This window comes from Ursus americanus, chromosome X (assembly GCF_024610735.1).
Source record: "Ursus americanus isolate L20-20 chromosome X, mUrsAme1.1.p, whole genome shotgun sequence".
In the NCBI taxonomy this organism is placed as follows: Eukaryota; Metazoa; Chordata; class Mammalia; order Carnivora; family Ursidae; genus Ursus; species Ursus americanus.
In genome coordinates, this window is record NC_142164.1 from 37,296,810 (window position 1) to 37,316,011 (window position 19,202).

General features: G+C 44.5%; 1 protein-coding gene across 13 annotated transcripts in view; it reads right to left on the bottom strand.

The window, feature by feature from the left end:
- The window catches only part of TMEM164 (transmembrane protein 164), a 178,671-nt gene that overhangs the window by 132,005 nt on the left and 27,464 nt on the right, over nt 1-19,202 (bottom strand). The window contains exon 1 of one of the 13 annotated variants that reach the window (XM_045805038.2): nt 14,003-14,025. The exons of the other annotated variants lie outside the window; for them this stretch is intronic. The gene's annotated coding sequence lies outside the window, so the exon portion shown is untranslated. Of the gene's footprint in view, nt 1-14,002; nt 14,026-19,202 lie in introns of those variants that run through there. 13 annotated transcript variants of the gene reach the window in all.

Sequence of the window (19,202 nt, forward strand, 5' to 3'; positions counted from 1 at the left end):
CTCTGCTTGACTTATTTCACTTAGCATTATCTCCTCCAGGCCTGGTCCCATCTTCTAAGCAAGAAAACACTAAAGTACAGAAAAGTTGATCCTATTTCAACAGCCCAGAATCCAGGTATTTGGCTTTGCTGTAAAAACTCAATGGTTCTATGTGCTGAAGGCGCCTTGGGCTCACCTGGGCAGTTCACTGAAAATAAAAATACCAATTCCTGGGGCTCTCTCCTCAAGACCCTGACTCACCTGGTCAGGCCAGGGGCCGGGGACCGTCGCAGGTGATTTTCAATGTACAACCCCATTTGCAAACCACAGTTCTCCCTACTGCTGAACAGTCCCGCATCCCTGAAGACAGAGGAGTCCTTACTCACTATTTTTAAAAATCTCCTTTGAGCAGTATATTCCCCCCCCCCCAAAGAAAACAAAACAAAAAAGGCAGGCCGAAGAAGTCTGTAACCAAGACGACAAGCCGGAGCACAAAGACATAGGTCTTCTGTGATTTGAAACCAAAGGACGCGGAAGGAGAAGGAGACAGGCTGAAGGCAGACACTGAGTAACAGGGGAAGCTAAAGGTTAACAAAAGCATGGTGTCTGAGCGAGCACCCAAGTGCCGGAGACCTCAGACTCCTGTTCCGCCCATCCGAACTGGGTAACTTGAACAGAGGCCCTCAAGCTGGAAAGCAACCCTGAATTAGCAAACTACACCCTTAAAAAAAAAACACATGCTTTCTTCTGAATCGGACTTCTGGGAGAAGGCAGGGGGAGCCGGACGGGAACCTCTGCTTTGGCAGAGGTTACAAACCATTTTTTCCCCTCCAATCCCTCCCTCCCTTCCCTACCGGCCCTAACCCGATCGCAGAGCAGGACGACAATGAAACATGAAATTCACATGTGCTCAAGTTGGTTAAAAAAAAAAAAAAAAAAAAAAAAGCGCTCTTCCTCAGGCTGCACTCTGACCCTGGAGCTCAGGTTTTGTTCCCAAGCAGGGAAGCACGGAGATGGATAAAAGGGTTGCGGCCACTGCAAATTGAAAGGCACAGAGTTGGCCTTTTGTTCTCCTTTTCAGGCAGGGGCTATTCTGGAAAGCAGACATCAAAAAGAAAATTCAGCTTGCGATGAGCTGGAATTGGACAAAATGTGATGAGGCCTAAGGGGGGGGGGGGAGAAAAGAAAGCAAAGAGAAAGAGGAAAAAGGGCTTTTCTTTACCAGAAGGGGCTCTTTTCTGAAAACTGCCTCAAATGACAGCGCTTTCCACATTCAGTGCACTCCAGGAAGCTGTGCATTGGACCTAGAACCAAACTGCTTTGGGACACGTGTTATGAGGAGGAACTGAGGCAGAGGCAAATGGCCCAGAATCTCATGGTTTTGGAGACACAAGGGGGAAGGAAACGCAGGACTTCAGGAGTAGTCCTCCTAGGCACATTGTTTCCCTTGGTCCAGAAGGACAGATGAGAGTTTATTCAGAGTGATGTGAAGGAAGGGTCCTCAGGCAAAATATTGGTGGCTGGAAAGAATACAAAGCCAGATGTTACCTTTTCTTAAAGGGACTCTACAAATGGTGCTTTCCTTTATTATTCCTTCGGATATGGACCCACCCGTCTCTGGAGGATCTGGGGTGGCCCCATGGAAGGACGCTTGGCTCTCAGGAGCCTTTGAGCTTTCTGGCTTCTGGGCTGATTTTTTTTTTTTAATTAACCATGTGCCAGCAGTTTCCTTCACCACGGGGAGGAAGCACGAGCCTGATGGGGGGACTCTCAAAGTGTGTCCTACTGGTAGGCAGGTAGAGAAACGAGCTACGCCATCTAGCCACATACCTTCTGCGAGAATCCAACTCAGAGTCACAGGCCTACACCTGGAAAAGCACTGCTTTCCTTTCCTCTCCAGGGACCTACAGATGGGCCTTTCTCCTAAATGCTTTTGAACTTTACCTCTGTGACCCATTAGGCTGTGTCCTTTCATTAAGTCCTACAGTAGCTTCTATTCTGAGCAGAAGAAATCCACAGGAGTCCTAACAAGAAGTGCAAATAACATTTAGCAACAGGTATTTAAGGCACTATATAATTTTTAAAAGCTGAAGCAGGGCCCCAAACCAAATGACCTGAAGGCTCCTCCTAGCTCTACGGGACTACATAAAACAACATTTAGCAACCCTCGCGCTTACCAATTAAATGCTCAGTGGTATGTATGTGTATATATATATATATACATATATATATATAACTGTAAATGGTATTACCATCACATCAGCAGAGTGATTTCAGCCGATCGCATAATCAAGAAATACCCACTGAGCATTCAGTCACGTTCTTCACTCTCTACAGATGTGGAATTCTAGAACAATGAAAAGCCATCTGTAACATCTCAACTCCATAAGCAATGCCTTGGGTAAGCTGTATTCCCTTAGCTCTCCTCCAGGCCCAGCATTAATGAGCCCAACCTAAAGTACAGAATGTACTTTCCGAATTACTTCACTATCCTACTTCTCCCCAACCCAGCCCCAGCAGTGACCCGGGTCAGGTGATTCGAGACTGCCTCCAATATCCACAGACAAGTTGTTTCAGAGCCAGCAGACTTTACTTCGAGAATGTCCACTTCTAGAAGAAAGTGCAATATGGCCTGCGAGTTAGAACCCCAGGCCATAAGCCCAGAACGGCTGCTAACTAGAGCGGGCCAAAGACTTGCCCTTTCTAAATCTCAGAGCCCACATCTGTGAGAGGGTTGGACTAGACTGGGGCTTTCCTCAGCGTCACTCGGCAGCCACTGGGATGTCTCGTCAGGTGAGAGAGGTGGGGCAAGTGATCTGTTATGAATAATAGTTAAAACACTGAAGTTTGCAAATGACTTGCACATATATTTCCCTGCATGGTCTCCCTCTGATGGTTCACTTTCTCGCTTGCATTCCTCTAATGCTCTCTTCCGTCGCAGAGCAAAGGGCAGTTATGGAGACAGCAGGTGGGAATTCTGCATAACCTAAATACTGCCTTCTGGCTGACGTGGCCCTTAGCCCAGTCTGTTGAGTACATGAAGACCATCCATTATATGCGCAGCAGCCACAAAAAGATTGAGAACCCCCAGACTAAATGATACATTCACTTGCCATATAGTTATTAAGAACCTGCGAGATACTAGGCTAAGTGCTGGGGTTACCACAGCAATTCACAGACACGGCTGTTGCTTTCATGGAGTATTCAGGCTGGCAGGAAGAGAAATGACATAAAACACACAAATCATACTCTAAAATAAAAACTGTGATCAGAGTTCTGAGAGCCTGTAACAGAGCCATCAATCGGGCAGCAAGCAAGGGGAGGAGGTTCCAGGCAGTGGGAAAAGCCAGGGTAAAAGCTTCAATGGCCCAGAGGTTACAAAGACAAGTTTAGGCAATTCGAAGGAGCTCCTTTTGCCTGGATCATATACAGTGCCAGGGGAACATGGTAAGAAATGATGCTGTAGGGATGCCTGCCTGGCTCAGTCTGCAGAGTATGCAACTCTTGATGTTGGGGTCATGAGTTCAAGCCCCACAATGGGCACAGAGCTTACTTAAAAAAGGAAAGAAAGAGAGAGAGAGAAAGAGAAAGAAAGAAAGAAAGAAAGAAAGAAAGAAAGAAAGAAAGAAAGAAAGAAAAAAGATTAGAGAAGAAAAGGAAGAAAGAAAGAAAAAAGGAAGAGAAAGGGAGGAAGGAAGAAAGGGAAAAGAAGAAAGAGGGCAAGAGAAAGGAAGGGAGAGAGAAGGAGGGATGGAGGGAGGAAGGATGGATACTGTAAAAAAGAAAAGAAGAAAAGAAAAGAAAGAAAAGAGGGCGGTGGAGGGAGGGTGAGAGTATGGGAGGAAGGAAGGATGGATACTATAGGAAGGAAGGAAAGGAGGGAGGGAGGGAGGGAGGGAGGGAGGGAGGGAGGGAGGAAGGAAGGAAGGAAAGGAGGAAGGAAGGAAGGAAGGAAGGAAGGAAGGAAGGAAGGAAGGAAGGATGGAAGGAAGGATGGATATTGTAGAGGTGAACAGAAGCCAGATCATACAAGGCCTAGGAAGCCAGGTAGCAGAGTCTGAACTGTTTCCTGCCACCCTAAATCCCTACGATTCTGCTCATAGGCTGAAACTAGGATGTGTGTCTAGCATCACAGGCCTGAAACCCTGGTGCTTTTTCCCATTAAAAAAAAAAAAACAACAACACTGTCAGGAGCCCTCGTTAGGGGCTGGGGGACTGTTCTTCCATTCTACTTCACGTTAAATAGACTTTTTGCCAGCTGGTCTGGGAACCTGACCCCCAAGTATACTGTGTCCATGGGAAAATGCAATCTGAATTCAAAACAGATTTCCAAAGAAACTTTTGGAACAAAACCCATTCAACAGTTGTTTGGGAATGCCTGGAAAGCAATGAAATCTAGGACCTTGCTTTATTCCACAGAGCCAGTGTTTGGAAGAAAAAAAAAAAAGAGTGAACACTCTAACCACGGTCTTAAAATAAACACAATATCCTCATTTTGATTAGGAGGGTTATATTTAGGTACAATCACTGAATGCCATCATGCAGTTCCTACTTATATATTTAAATTACCACAAAACCCCAAATATGTTGGTGATGACTAGCTGTCCTTACTCTAAATAGAGACAATGCAGAAACAGAGAAGAGGGTGGTCTCTTTAGAAGGAAACGTGCAAACCAAGCCTGTAGCATACACACAAATTGTCCTGCGTCCGTGCTTACCCAGCTCTCAATCCTCGAGACAGTAATTCGACAAATATCTGAGGGTTAAGTACCACAGAATTTTGCATGATGGTAGCACCCCCGTTCTTCTTGATGTTCCTTTCAATGGAGAATCCCTATCTATGCGTATTCAGCAAAACACCCTGTGACACCTGCCATGTCCCACTTCCCCCATCCCCTCATTTGGTCTACTAGCAGTGAGGGAAACAGAAGTTTTGGCAATTTCCCAGAAGTGTTGGCAATTTCCCAAATCCCTGCAGGTCATTTTACAGCGTGGTCATTCGCAAAGTTGGGTGTGCCTAAAAAATCACCTGGAGAGGGGTGGGTTACAACTCAAATTCCCAGGCCAAATCCTCTCCCCCAGATCTGGCCTCAATAGGTCTGAGGGGAGGTCCAGGAATCATCATTTTTTAATAAGCACCCCCCACGCCACACACACACACACACACACACACACACACACACACACTTGGATGTAAGTGGCTCAAGGACCAAACTTCGAGAAACCCCACTGCAGATATCTTAGCTAGCTGAGTCCCAAATCCTGAACTGAGAACAATGGGAGCCAGTCAGAAAGCTGGCTGGCTCTGACGCGGAACGCCAACAGAGGCTGAAATAGATGGGAGAGGAAAAGCCAGCATCCCTGTCGACTTGCCCCCAACTACATTTCAGTCTTTAAAAATCCCATATTTTTACTTCAATCAAACAGATGGCATCGCCTTTCCGGCAATCTCCTACAGGCACCAGAAAAGGAACTCAAGAGGGACCATTTAGAAGGAAGGTATAGAAGTGGGAGAAGAAACAATGTTAATTCGCTTGGCCCTGCCCCAGCTTTGCTGAGCCTCCTTACCTCTCCTGCTAGCTGGTTTCCATTTCTGGAACTCAGCGCCGCTGTGGCAGGGAACAGAGGCCAAGGTGGGGCAGTCTTCTATTATTCACATTAATGATTTCCTCTGTTACATGAATAATCAAGAGTTGACTGGAAAGAGGAATAAATCAAAGGCAAATATTCCACTGAGAGGTTAAATAGGATAAAGAAGGCCCCCTGTTGGTTGAGAGCTGTGAGGTGATAAATGGACAGTCAGGATCCCTGCCTCTTTCCATTCTCACCATTTGCCAGGAACACAGATTTAAAGCTCATACGTCAGCGCTGAGCTTGAGAGAAATAATGAGGTATCTGTGTTTTTCCACTGCTCCCCATAATACCTAGAATATGCTTTGGCACTTAACGTTAACCCTAAATGTTAACCAACTGTTGTCAATTCACCCATGAATTCGACAGTTGTAAGGGTCGAGGCCTAGACCTGGCTTGACGGTTTATTTTATTTTATCGCGGTAAGAACATTTAATGTAAGATCTACCCTCTTAACAAAGTGCGCAACACACTATCGTTAACTATAGGCACTATGTTGTACAGCAGATCTCTAGAATTTGTTCATCTTGCATAACCGAAACTTTATGCCCATTGATTAGCAATTTCCCAGCCCTCCATAACACCTAGTAGCCACCATACTACACTTCAATTCAATGAGTTCAACTCTTCAAACACCTCCTGTAAGTGGACTCACCCAGTATTTGTCCTTCTGTGACTGGCTTGTTTCAATTAGCATATGATTCTCAAGGCTCATCCATGTCCTAGCACATGACAAGATTTCCTCCTTTTTGAAGGCTGAATAATATTCCATTGTACTTGGGGACTTTTTCTTTATCCATTCATCCATCAACGGACATTTAGGTTGTTTCCTACATCTTGCCTATTGTGAACAGTGCTGCAATGAACACTAGTGGGCTAATATCTGAGATCTCGATTTCAATTCTTTTAGAAAAATCGCCAGCAGTGGGATTGCTGGATCATATGACAGGTCTATTTCTAATTTTTGGAGACACCTCCATGCTGTTTTCCACAGCGACTGCACCATTTTGCCTTGCCGCCAAGCATGTACGAGGATCCTGGTTTCTCTGCATCCTTACCAACCCTAGTTATCTTTTTTTCTCCACTATTATCAAAGCCACAAAAGACAACAAGGGTTGGTCTGGCCATTTTTATTGCAAGAAAACAGAGTCCTACTCAAGCTTGCTCAAGAAAAGGGAGGTTTATGATGAAAAAACAGAAACATTGGGGTGCATATGGCCCTTCTCTTCACTACGTCTGTATCTTTGGGGTAAAGAGAAGGGCCATGTGCACCCCAATGTTCATAGCAGCATTGTCCACAATAGCCAAATTGTGGAAGGAGCCGAGATGCCCTTCAACAGATGACTGGATTAAGAAGATGTGGTCCATATATACAATGGAATATTACTCAGCCATCAAAAAGAACGATTTCACAACATTTGCAGCAACACGGACGGGACTGGGGGAGATTATGCTAAGCGAAATAAGTCAAGCAGAGAAAGACAATTATCATATGGTTTCACTCATTTATGGAACATAAGAACTAGGAAGATCGGTAGGAGAAGGAAGGGCGGTAAACAAAAGGGGGAATGAAGCATGAGAGACTATGGACTCTGGGAAACAAACTGAGAGCTTTGGGGGGTGGGGAATTGGGATAGGCCAGTGATGGGTATTAAGGAGGGCACGTATTGCATGGTGCACTGGGTGTTATACGCAAGTAATGAATCATGGAACACTACATCAAAAACTTGGGATGTACTGTATGGTGACTAACATAACATAATAAAAAATTATTATTAAAAAAAAAAAACAAAACAGAAACAGGTATCCCCTGAGAATCCTACTGCAGGATAAAGCTTGGCCTCAGGAGAGCTGGAAGCTGGTTCTGGGTTCAAGGTGGTTGTGGGGAACAGCTGCTCTGTCTCTCAGGGCATCTCTTACTAACTTCTTCTGTTTACTCACGGTTTCTGTCTCCTCCTAACTCCAGCGTGGACATGGCCCGCCCCAATGCTCCCCTCCCCGTCATCTTTTGGCTCTTGTCCCTGCTGTGAACGGTCTTGTTTAGTCACTCAGCTTCCCGATTCTAACTTCCCAGGAGAGGAACAGGACAGGCCCAGTGCATCTTGCCAAACCCATGTTGCTTGCCAGGTGATGGATGGGCTGTTTTGGGGACAGGTGGCCAACTCTTAGTCCAATCAACCCAGGCCAGGGAGGCAGGTTCCCTGGCACAGATCTATGGCTGCTGCCTCCCAGCACAGCTGGCACAGAGCAGTGTGCCTTCGAAGGGAATATGGGCCAGAAGGCACAGTAAAATATATACGTACAAGCCTGACGCTTAGCATGTAATTTCATGGCACGTCCATTCATGAGCTTCAGACACCCACATTCTTACCTTCTTAGTTAGGAAAAATGATAGCATCTGACCCCAACCCAAACCTCTTCTGAACTCCCTCCCTACCCCTACTAAACTAACTTCTCCAAGCTGGTCAAAGAAGGTGAATGTGCTGCATTCCAGGAGGAAACACCACGCTGCCAACTCTCTGAGGTAAACAAGAAAGGGGATGAGAGCACGAGATAGACAAATGTTGATCAACCGATACCACTGGCCTCTGGCCCATCTCTGGGCAGGCCTTCAGTCAGTTTGCTTTATGCCCCAAGACCATCTTATCTTCCTCTCAGTTTCTCCGAGTGCCATGTGAGGTCAGCGTTCAGTGTTAACCAGAATGAGGCAGGCAGCATGACAAACTGACAGATGGCAATTGGGAGCTTATCATTCTTGGATTATTTCATTCCCCAGAGTGGGGACATGCCGGAGAGTAAAGCATGTTATTTTGACAACCACCTAATAATGGCTCTCAGACACTTCTACTACTTCTACCCTTCCCCTAGATAACCTTCTTTTTTCCTATCAATCCCCAGCTGCAACAATAACAAATGCCTCGCCGGATAAAGTCAGTAGGAGCTTTGCTAGTGACAGGTGCCTGGACACAGGAGAAAACAAAGAAACACTGACAACCACTGAGAACACTGGGAACCAACAGGTTCTTCAGACGAAGAGGAATTAAAAGGCTGTGCTGCCTTGAAGACACTGTTTCTCGAACTCAGACCAGAGCCTACTGGAGTTGAAGAGATTTTTTTTAAAGATTTTATTCATTTATTTGAGGGAGAAAGAGAACACACGCGGGGGGGAGGGGGGAGAGGGAGAGGGAGAAGCAGACTCCCCGCCGAACAGGGAGCCCGATGCGGAGGCTCCATCCCAGGACCCTGGGATCATGACCTGAGCTGAAGGCAGATGCTTCACTGACTAAGCCACCCAGACGTCCCTGGAGTTCAACAGATTCGAAACAGGGTTTTGAAAGACCAGAGCTGTGGTAGAATCACTATATTGCACACCTGAAACTAATCTAACACCGTATGTTAGCGACACTGGAATTAAAATTTAAAAAAAGAAAAGACAAGACCAGAGCTGCAAAGCCCTGAAGACGTGTGAAAGAATTTGATGTGTACTCTTACCTCACAACTAACCCTATGGGGCTTAAGAGATTTCCTGTAACTCTTAACACTGATTTTCATCTTATGATTCCAGGTAAGTTATGGTAGCTCTGGAGGAGGGGGGGACAAATAGAATGATGCTGTTTGGGGTACCCAACAGTGGTTATCAACCTTTTTGTGCCATGTGCTACCTATCACCCCTTCTTCAAAACAGCCCTTCCCAATCCTTTACGCTTATGTCACATGACGGAGATTACATAGCTGGTAAAAGGAACGAGGTAGGGCCATATGCACCGGTGTCTGACTATGCCATCAGGTGAAGGAAGTTTCCACTGGTAAAGCATCATCCCGTTTTTGTAAAACAATAAAGATGTAAAGAAAAAGATCTGACATCATAAATACTAGCTGTTAACGATTATTTCTGGTGGGTGGGGTTATGGAGGATTTTCACTTTCTATTTTTGGCCATTTCTGACTTGCTTACATTTTCCTTATAAAACATGTGCCGTCTGGGGGAATTTTTTGTTTGTTTGTTTGTCTTTTGCGATCCAGAATATTTTTGAACTCCCACAGTTCATCGACAGGTGGTACCACCACAGCTTTAGGTTTAACTTCCAATTTGAATAGATTGTTTTAGGAAGGGTGGAGGGTACAAAGTAACAAAGGAGTGTCTCTGGGGTTAGAGGAAAGTCATTCATTCTGTTTATGGTAGTCGGCACTCAGTGAGTAAAGCCCATGCGTGGGACAGAAGGCAGTGACACATGTATTAAACACTTGGAACACAACTAGCATATGACATGCTCAACAAATGGGAGCTATTCTTACTTTCAATGAGGGCGCTCAAGTATTGTAATTGAAAATAATTCTCATTTATTTTTAGTTGTAATGTCTGCAAATTCATTTAAGATATGTTCAACACAGACACTGTGGTGTGTGTGTGTGTGTGTGTGTGTGTGTGTGTGTGTGTAAGTTTCATTCTACACTGTAGGGTAGTTGGTTAACATTCAGGGGCATACTGGACGCCCAATAGCACTTGCTAGCAAGAGCTGATAATGTGCATCTCTTCCCATTCCTTTGTTACTTAATTTTTTTTAAAGATTTATTTATTTGACAGAGAGAGCGCGCACGTGTGGGCCCATAAGCAGGGGGAGTGGCAGATGGTGAGGGAGAAGCAGGCTCCCTGCTGAGCAGAGAGCCCAACATGGGGCTCGATCTGAGGACCCTGAAATCCATGACCTGAGCAGAAGGCAAACACTTCACCCACTGAGCCACCCAGGCGCCCCTCCTTCGTTACTTTAATAACGACAGATTGGTAACTTGAAACAGACCATGGAAAATGGCAAATGCTCTCAATCAGTGCTTTGTAACATTTACCAGAACACTGTAGTTAACATCTAATACACACTCCAGGGGTGATTAGTTAACAACTGAAATCTCTAATCAAAGCCCACAATCGTGAACTCAACAATAAAAAGACAATGCCATTTCTAAAAAATGGGCGAGAGACACACAGACATTTCTCCAAAGAAGACACAAATGGCCAATGAGCACAGAAAAGGGTGCTCAACATCATTAGTCATTACAGAAATGCAAAACTAAACCACAATGAGATACCACTTCACATCTATCAGGGTGGCAAGAATTTCAAAAATGGAAAATAAGTGCTGGAGAGGATGTGAAGAACTTGGAATCCTTGTACATCACTGGTAGAAGTATCGAATGGCTCAGGTGTTGTGAAACTATCTTGCAGCTCGTCAAGAAGCTAAACACAGAACTGCCATATGACCCGACAATTCCACTCCTAGGTAGACACCCCCCCAAAATTGAAAACCGGGACTCCAACAAGACACTTGTAAGCCAGTGTTCATTCCAGAGCAGTATTCACAATAGCCAAAGCAAAACAAGCCAAGCGCCCATGGATGGATGAGTGGAAAAACCAAACATGGTATATTCATAGAGTATCATTTAGCCTTAAAAGGGAAAGAAGTACTGATATACGCCACATGCATAAGCCTTGAAATCATTACGTGAAGTGAAATAAACCAGACACAGAAGTACAAATGCTGTATGGTTCCACTTCTATGGGCACCTAGTTAAATATAGTCTTAGAGACAAAAAGTAGAACAGGGCCAGTGGGAGGAAGCAATGGGGAGTCATTGCTTAATGGGTACAGAGTTTCTGTTTGGGGTGATGAAAAAGTTTTGGAAATAGACAGTGGTGATGGTTGCAGAATACTGTGAATATAATTGGTGCCACCGAAGGAAGCACTTGTGAACGGTTCAAATGGCACATTTTATGCCATAGATACATTTCACCACCATTTTTAAAAATGAATACTACTCCAAAAAACATTGAATTGTATATTGTAAATGGGTGAATTGTATGGTAGATAAATTATATCTCAAGAAAGCTGTTTATTTTTAAAAGCCCATAAGCAAGGAATGGGGAATTTGGGGGGTGGGGGGGTGATGGAAACAATTCTCAATCTTGATTATGGTGTATGCCTTTGCCAAAACTCACAGAACTGCATCCTAAAAAGAATGTAAAATATGCCTTAATTTTTTTAATGGAAGAAATGCCACACTCAAATGCTTCAGCTCCGAAATCCTTCAGATGGCTTGCTGATTCCAACAACAGATATTAGAAATTATATTTCATTGAGGAATGTCTTGGTGTTCGAGATAGGTAGACCAGTTAGAAATATCATTCAGGTAACTCCCACCCTTGCATGAATTGCAGAGAAGACTCTGCTTGGCCCAATGCCCTTCACCCCTTCGGAATGACACCTCAGGCTCAGGAGATGCAACAAATCTCATGCTCTGACAATCTGAATGCGCCCTTTAATGGGAAGGTAAGCTGAATCCTACTACTAGAATACTGTCACGCCTACCTCCAGGGAACCTTTCATCCAAGACAGTGGTTGGAAGTAAGAAGAGACAGAATGTCTCTGGGCATACAGATCAGGCTGTATGGCTGTTTTCTGCCTGACTGTTAATGCTTGGGTGGCAGAATTAGATCTGAATTGCTTTCACTCGTTGTGGAGAAGAAACCTATAGCTCTCACCTACCTCTTAACTACTGGAGATCAAATATACCCACCAAAATAGAATCGAGAAACTGTGGACAACCAAACTGGCTTATCAGATCAGTTTGCAACAAAAATTGTTGAAACTTCTGTACAAACAGGGATGTGTCTGATCTGAGAATTCGCTTCAGGCAAAATCAAACCTAAGAAATGCAAAGAAATAGTCTACTTCCAAGTTCTGGCTGTACGGCTAGAAGGGATGAGGGAATGTGCTTTGTTCGAGTTTGTTACTTATTTACAAGGTCATACTGTTAAATGGATTTGTTTTATGGAGAGATTTCCCATTTGATCTGTTGTTCCCAGAGGTGTTTTATCCAAAGAGTCAGAGGCAAAATTCACAATATGGATCCAAGAACAAAAGAGGATATCCAGCAGTGGCATCTCCCTAAATCCAAATAAAAGTCAGGACCCAAGTGTCAATTTTCAGGTTTGTCCTCTGAGCCTCAGAAGCCACAGGGCCTTAGCACCTGAGCCCAAGCAGCAGGTAACCTCAGATGGTGGGTGAACAGAGGGGGAAGGAAATTCAGCTAAACAAGGGAAGGCAAAGACCAGTAGAAGGAAGTAAGCAAAGAGGTCATTCAGTTCTTCTTTTTTTTTTAATCATATCACTCTGTATTCTGTCATCATGAAAAGTGACTACATACAACTCCTTAAAATAAAGGCAGGGAAAAGCTGCCGGGAACCCTCCTTCTAACTGAACTGACTTGCTGCCAAGGCTCTAAGGTCTTAGTCTCCAGGGACCTAGATCAAGTGAAACCATGACATTGGCTCCAGCCCCGTGAGTATTTTATAAAAGGAACATACCCACTTGTTTCACGAAAAGGAAGTTGTAGCCTAAAAATCAGACAGACTTGCTTGAAGCAAACCTGACACATTAAAATCAAGATTTAACAACCAAGAAATCCAAAGGCTACAATTCACGTTACCAAAGGATTTTTTTTTCCCTAAGAGGCTCTCCATGGAATTCCTTACGTTTGCAAAGCTGCCCCTCTGCACTTAAAAGTAGGATTTTAACATACAGATGGGTACCGCAAGCAATCTTTCAAGAGTACATTTCTTCTCATTATTACAAAAGAAATTCTGGCCCCGGTAATACAGAAAATCAAAATCTAGACCCACAGACTCCCAAGAACATGACTCTGCTAAGTTAAGGCTAGTTAGTGTCCTAAGGGAGACGATGGTGTAACCGATTTCCAGTGTCATTTCTGAAGATTAAGAGATCAACTGGAAAGCCTTCTCTAAAGCCAGGCCAACAGAGCATCCCAAGGTGGGGCAACCAGGACTCCCCAACTCAAAAGCAATATCCCCCACCCACCACCCCATCAACTGCACAAAGTAGAGACCATTTTCCCTGGAGGTGACTCTTAAAAAAGCCTGAAGGAGGCACTGCCCTCAACCACACCCCACCCAGGCCCTCAGGGCGGAAACCTCTCAGACAGGTGGGAACTACCTTAGGTCTCCTGAGCAAAGGCGGCTCTAGAGTTTTCTTCAGTCATCCAGTACCTAAGGACCCTCCTTCTATCAAGAAAATCTTTCTTATTAAATCCATCACACCCAATGCTTCCCACTCTGAGGACATGTAGCTCTAGAAAGGTAAAAGCAAGCATCCTGAGGAATGAGAGAAAAACGACACTGAGTCAATGGGCTTGACCTTGAAGTCATCACAAACATAAATGGGCTGCCTTTATCATAACAACCTCTTCCCGAGTCCTTACTAGGTCCCAGGAACTGTACTCTATAGACCCTCTCTAATTCTTACAACAACCATTCAAGAGAAGTGTCCTTACTCCCATTTTACAGATAGATAAACTGAAGTTCAAAAAAGTCAAGAAACTCACCCAAGCTCCAAGAGATAACAACTGGCAGAGTCCAAACTTTAATCCACTACAGTGTCTAACAGAAGGACTAGCAAACAGTACACACTCAGTAAGTACATGCTGCAAGAATCCACACTCTTTTGACACTTCAACTATACCACCTCCGAGATTGGGAAAGAAACCATAAGGGGTCGTTTATTTTTGCAGAAATCTGAAGTGTGCAGCTCAAGATCGCTTTTTTCTTTGAAATCTCCCCCTTTCCCCCAATGGCAACTCAAGTCCGGAAGTGTTGGCTTTCCTCGCATGGGGTAACACAGCCCCGAGGAAGCTGCTTCACCGCCAAGACAGTGAAGTGCTACTCACTCCCTCTGGCTGTGTCTCAAGAGCGGGAGGTGAGGGGGAGGCCCACACGGGGCCACCTGCTCTCTCAGCAACTGGGCCCGTCCATATGAGTGAAGTGGAGGGGGCACTTCGTTCTCAAGTGCAGAGCCCCGCTGACACACGGAGATGGGACAGTCAAGGCCTTGCCCCAGTCAGTGCTTTCTGAAGACTTCTCTCTAGGTAGGACTTAAGCAGAACATGTTTTCCCATAAAGGGGGCTGCTTCTGAGCTGGGCTGTCTCCCTGAGCCAAGCTGGACCTGGAGGTTGGGCATCCGGGCAGGGCAGACAATGGGCACAGCTGCACTCGCTTGGCATGGTGGAGAAGGTGAGGGGAGGGATGGTCCCTTCAATAACGTCTTTCTTTTTCTTAAAAAATGAGTCCAGGGGCAGATCTGTAGAACAGTGACAGCTAATTTTTAAGCCCCCTGTCCTAAAAAGTCATACCAGGGTTACAGAAATATAAACAACGTACAAGTAAGGAACAGACACAACGAAGAAATGTAACTACCTGGTCAATGTTAAGTGAAAACGAAAAACAGAAATTTACCACGGGCCCTTCAAGAAAGCAGACAAGTGAGGACTGAAAGGCTGGGCTCCCAGATTGTTTCTGAGAGATCGGAGAGCCTTTCAAGGCACCAGGGCCACAGAGGGCAATTCTGCCCCTGGTGAAGCAGCAGTGACCCCCCCTGCCTCCCCTCAGACAGCCGGCCATTCTCTCCCACCTCCCAACGACAAGCCCGCGGCGCTCAATGCTGGTATGTCTGAGCCACAGGAAGGCACACAGTAACTGGACGCTAATGCGAAAATAAATCACTTGTGTTTTCTGATGTGGCTGAGTTTGATGGAGTTGGTGAATCACTACTGCCCAGCCCTATCCAATAAAGGAGGGGCCGATAACTCACATCCTCTCTCCCAGCAGCCTGCACGCCCCTGGCGGAGGTGACCTTGCAACATCACCCTCATCTGTCACTCCCCTTCTCATGAATTTTTAATGACTCCCTATTACCGACGGTATCAAGTCCAAATGTCTGCTCCTGGCATTCCAGCTTGTCACGCTCTGCCTCCAAACCTCCCAATCTGGCACTATCTCCCTCCCACTGGAGGCAGTGGCCACTGTGAACCAAACTCACAGCTTCCCCTCTCTCCAAGGTTCCACCAGGATCTGGGATGCCTCTTCAGACTTCCAGGCAGCCAAGAAGTCAACCTTACTGCAGATGACTACAAAGACCCAGCTCCTAGTCATAAAAGAGATGGTACCTTTAAATATTCTATACGATCCTGCACTGTCCAATACGGTAGCCATTACTACATGTGGCTATTTCAAGTATTTAAAATCAAATAAAATGAAAAAAAGCAGTCCTTCGGTTACAGTAAGCACATATCAAGTGCACAGTCATTACATGTGGCTAGTGGCTACCATGTTGGAAAACGTAGACATGAAACATTTCCATCATCACAGACACTTTTAACAGCACGATACAGTACTATATACTATATATGCAAGAGAGGAATAGCCTGATGTGTGCTAAAATTGTTGTGTATCAGGGGCACCTGGGTGGCTCAGGCAGTTCAGTGTCTGCCTTCGGTTCAGGTCATGAGCCCAGGGTCCTGCGATCGAGCCGGGCATAGGGCTCCCTGCTCCACAGGGAGCCTGCTTTTCCCTCTCCCTCTGCCTGCCACTGCCCCTGCTTGTGCAGGCTCATGCTTTCTGTCAAATAAATAAACAAAACCTTTAAAAAAAATAAAATTGTTGTGTATCATCACTTGGGAAAACTTGAGGACCCACATATCACAAAAAGGAGGGCACAGGACTTAGGGATACAGCCCATCTGAAGTAACAAGAAAAGCATACTTATCAGTGATCCCAACTAGTTCTGTAAACATTGCAGGTGATTGCAACATCACTCTTTTAATTTTGTTCCAAAAAGTCACATGCAGCAGACCTCAGGAACCTCTCAGCAAAGTGCTAGCAGATTAGTCAGGCCCCTGGATACTAAGCTCTCTGCTAGGTTCTGGGAACCAATACAAATAACACGGCCCAGTCTCTGCTCTGGCGAGAAAGCCTATATACAGAAAACCGCAGGAGGCAGGTAGTTGTATAAAGGTCCTAAGAGGTACTATGGGGAGCAAAGAGATCAAATGAGTAAGAAGAATGGGAGAGGACTGCATGGACAGGAGGATGGATTCAGATCTGGATCGGGCCCTAAATGATGAGTACAATTTCGATACAGGAGCTCAGGGAATGAAAGGGGGAAAACTGCATTAGCAAAATGGGGAGCAAGTTAGGGCCCAAGGTGCGTTTACAGACAAGCAAACCAAAGAAATACAGCAGCTTAATCAACCATGGCGTGCAATTTTTTCCAACCACCCTAATAATCAAAGAATTACATATTAACTTAGATGCCATTTTGAAAACAAGATTTTGCTTTATTGAGAGTATCTGTTGGCAAGGATGAGGTGGAACAGACTGTCTTCTGCACTTCTGCTGGGAGTATAAATGGGCACTACCTTTTTGAAAAGCCAGTATTAAGCTCCTTAAAAGCATTCAGACCCCTGACCTGATCGTTCCACTTCAAGGAAAATGGTGGACAAAATCATGTGAAATACAAGGATTTATCCACAAAGCAGTTTTTTGCAATGTCATTTATAATTGAGAAAATAATAGGTAATGATTAGGTAAATTATGACCTAGTTGTGGGATGGACTGTTATATAGCCACTAATTATGCTTCTGACAAGTTTGGGACTCCTGGGTGGCTCAGTCAGTTGGGCATCTGATTTTGGCTCAGGTCATAATCTCAGGGTGCTGGGACAGAGCCCGGAGTTGGGCTCCTCGCTCAGCAGGGAGTCTGCTTGGCCCTCTGCCCCTCCCTCCACTTCCTCTCCCTCTCCCTCTCTCTCTCAAATAAATAAATAAAATCTTTTTAAAAAAGAATTATGCTTCTCACAAGTTTTAAATGACATGGAAAATGTTATAGAAATGTTAAGTGAAAAAAAAATCTGGGCACAAAATTGGTAATATAGAACACATAGTCACAACCATGTACAACAATATGAATAAAAGGAGAAAAATAAGCAAAAATGTTTACATTTTGGTAGCAAGATTACGAGTCACTTTTGTTCCCTGTACCAGGGTTCGGCAAACTATGCCCCACAAACCAAATTTGACTGATTTGTCTATAAAGCTTTATTGGAACACAAATACACACATTCATTTCCATATCGCCATGGTCCGTGGCTGATTTTGTGCTACAAAGGCAGAGTTGAGTAGTTGTGACAGACACAAAAATATTTACTATCTGGCCCTTTACAGAAAAAAGTTGCCAACTGTTCTACTTTCCAAATTTTCCACAATGAATATGTGTTACTTTTGCAATCTTTTTTCTAAAAGGCCTATTTCCTCACCGTGAAGGGCCACAAGGAGCAGACGAACAACGTCACATTTTATCTTGTAACTGGGAGCACTAGAAGTTTCTGAGGAGGGTAGAACATGATCTGACATGATGCCCACCAGTAAAAAAAAAAAAAACACACAACATCAAATCTTTTAAAAGGATGGAATTTAAACAGCATGCCAGGCAGAGTCTGTGATTCATCAACAGCTGCGATTCTGGGCCACTCCTCATTTAAACGGGAAGGTTAACTTAAGATTTGGCTTGTTATTGTTTTCAAACTTCCTCCTCTTACTAAGCCCTATAAAAAGGCCCCCTCCCTTTGATTGGTTAATGACCAATCCTATTGTTCCCTCCAAAGAAATGGGGAGGCCATATGCAAATTTGTGACTTTTGCCTGGAGAGACCGTTTGAAAATTTAGGGTGGTAGTCCTGTCTTCTTGAAGCCAGTCCTCCATTTTCCAAGCTTTCTCCCTTCTCTTACTTTTCTTTCCTGTTCTAGGAGGACACGGGAAGACAGACATGACATTGGGTAAAGAGGAAGGAGGAATGGAGAAAGGCACAAAAAGAAAAGAATAGGAAGTGTCCGAAGCTTCCCTCTCAAGAGCCCTCAAGGAGTCCCTAGGATTTACCCTTCCTTAGAACTTGGTCAAGACCCTAAAACCTGCCTCCAAGGAATAGGAGCTAACAGGAAGTCTCTACACTCAGACTTTCTGCGGGTTCTCTCTGCCTTGACCACTGCCCCTGTCCCACTTCCCTGGATGCACTGCAAATAACCCTTTCGTACGATTGTTTACTCATTCTCTCAGGCATGAATACAGTGAAAGCATGGAAATGGTCTTAAGAGTAGTTTCCTTTCAAATAAACACACTCAATGATTAATCATCTGCAGAATGAAAAACTCCAAACTACTGCAATTTCAGGTCTGGATGGAATCAAACCAAAGGAAATAGGTCTCGGGATGTGGTGTTTGTTGTCGTTTTATTTTTAATTTTATATACATGACATTTTGGGGATTGCAGCAGATTAAGGCTGTGAATTTCATTTGTGGCACCTTTGAAAACAGAACAATTCACATGTAAATCCGCTAGCAGTTTTTAAAAAAATCTATTTATATTGTGTGTTATTGGCTCAGGAGAGAGGAGATAGGAAACGCATCGAGGTGCTCAATTATTTAACGGATCATACTTAACATTTTATATTTTAACATATACCCACTGCCAACAATTGTTCTCACGAGCTTTCTGAAACATTAAACTGCGCTGCTCTCCTTCTTCTAAATCAAATATAAGTAATTTGTTGTCATAGCAATGCATCTTCCCACTCCAAAATAGTTCAATACAGGCTTTGTTTCAGCAGGCAACTATCTACCAAAAATTGGTCATTATCTTCTCTCTTCTTGACAAATGTCTTATTAAATTTAGCTGCCTGGTTTTACAGTCATCAGG